General features: G+C 43.8%; 1 pseudogene; it reads left to right on the top strand.

Annotated features, from left to right (window-relative positions):
• The first annotated feature begins 1317 nt into the window (after positions 1 to 1317).
• On the top strand, positions 1318 to 1435 carry LOC126104710 (5S ribosomal RNA; annotated as a pseudogene).
• The last annotated feature ends 205 nt before the right edge of the window (positions 1436 to 1640 follow it).

Below are 1640 nucleotides of genomic sequence, written 5' to 3'. Positions count from 1 at the left end.
GCAGCACGAGCAAGATCTGCCTAACTGCCCCTGCCCAAATAGTACACCGTCCACAATGTGTCAACGATTCCCGGCCTGGTCGGAGATCTCTGCTCGGGGACTGGGTGTTGTGCTGTCCTCACTATCACTTCATTATCATCGACACGCAAGTCGCCCAATATGATGCCAAATGAAAGACTTTCAACTAGGCATCTGAACTTTCTCAGGTGGCGTCTCATAGCCACCAATGCCATACGTTCATTTTATTTCATTGAAAAAAAGAATCTGTGTGTGTGTGTGTGTGTGCGCGCGCGCGCGTGTGTGTGTGTGTGTGTGTGTGTGTGTGTGTATGCTCAAGGTGAGGTAGAAAAGGAGGAAGAAGAAATTAGCAAAGAATTACACTCAACAGAAGAGAATTTGTGTATGTGGTAAAATAACTTAATAGCCTATGTAACAATTTTAATTGAATTAACGCCCACAATAATATAAAATTAATACAAGAGTACTGGAGAATACATTGAACAGGTATTGCACATATAAGGCGCAGCAGAAGCACTAAAACAGACAGAATTGAGAATTGTAACAGGAAATACATAAGCTAGATCAGTAGAATGTAGAATTATCTCTTACTATAGAGAAGATGTACTTATAATAAAAGAGCAAAACGTATTAAGAACATAGACAAGCACAATAAAACTAAAAAAGTCAACAAAAGTTGGAGGAATACAGATAGATGGTGTCGGGAGAATTGGAGAAATGAGGGGCTTACGTAAAGTGCAGCTGTGATTGATGATTTTAATATTAAATGAGAACATTGTGACAGATGTTAACCGACTTCCATAGCTTCCAAAAGATTAAGTTTCTGGCTTTTGTTTGCTAAAAGGAGGACATTGAACCGCGGCTGTTATCTGTGGCCTTGTCCTATTACACGCTCAGTGAAAGTGGAGGCTTAATTCTACAACCTCCAACAGTTTCCATGTTCAGCTACTCTCTATACTATTACTTTGGCTGACTGAGGTAGCAAGAATAAGTAACTTTATAAACATCACTGTTGGCTAGTAATTGAGTTTTTCCTTTAATATTGAAAATAGATGGGCTGTAAGGCTGCTCAAATTGTAACAAATCTTATAGCTGCTTAATTTCAGTGCCTTGCCTACACTCCGTGGCTCCTGCCATTAGTATGGGATAGTAAACCACTTTATGAGACCGCTGGAAGAAACAGCAGAGCGCGCATAGAAGAGTAGCTTTGACATTTTTGTATATAATATGGGGTAAACCAGATCTGGGAAATACAAATTAATCGAGGCAATAAATTTTGTGGTCTCTAACTCTGCTTTGGGCAACGGCCTTACCGCAGTGGATACACCGGTTCCCGTCAGATCACCGAAGTTAAGCGCTGTCGGGCGTGGCCGGCACTTGGATGGGTGACCATCTGGACCGCCATGCACTGCTGCCGTTTTTCGGGGTGCACTCAGCCTAGTGATGCCAATTGAGGAGCTACTCGACCGAATAGTAGCGGCTCCGGTCACGGAAAACCATCATAACGAATGGGAGAGCGGTGTGCTGACCACACGCCCCTCCTATCCGCATCCTCAGCTGAGGATGACACGGCGGTCGGATGGTCCCGATGGGTCACTTGCGGCCTGAAGGCGGGCTGCTCT

This window comes from Schistocerca cancellata, chromosome 1 (genome assembly GCF_023864275.1).
Source record: "Schistocerca cancellata isolate TAMUIC-IGC-003103 chromosome 1, iqSchCanc2.1, whole genome shotgun sequence".
In the NCBI taxonomy this organism is placed as follows: domain Eukaryota; kingdom Metazoa; phylum Arthropoda; class Insecta; order Orthoptera; family Acrididae; genus Schistocerca; species Schistocerca cancellata.
Note: the sequence above shows the minus strand (reverse complement) of the source record. Positions and strands in the feature narration are given on the sequence as shown.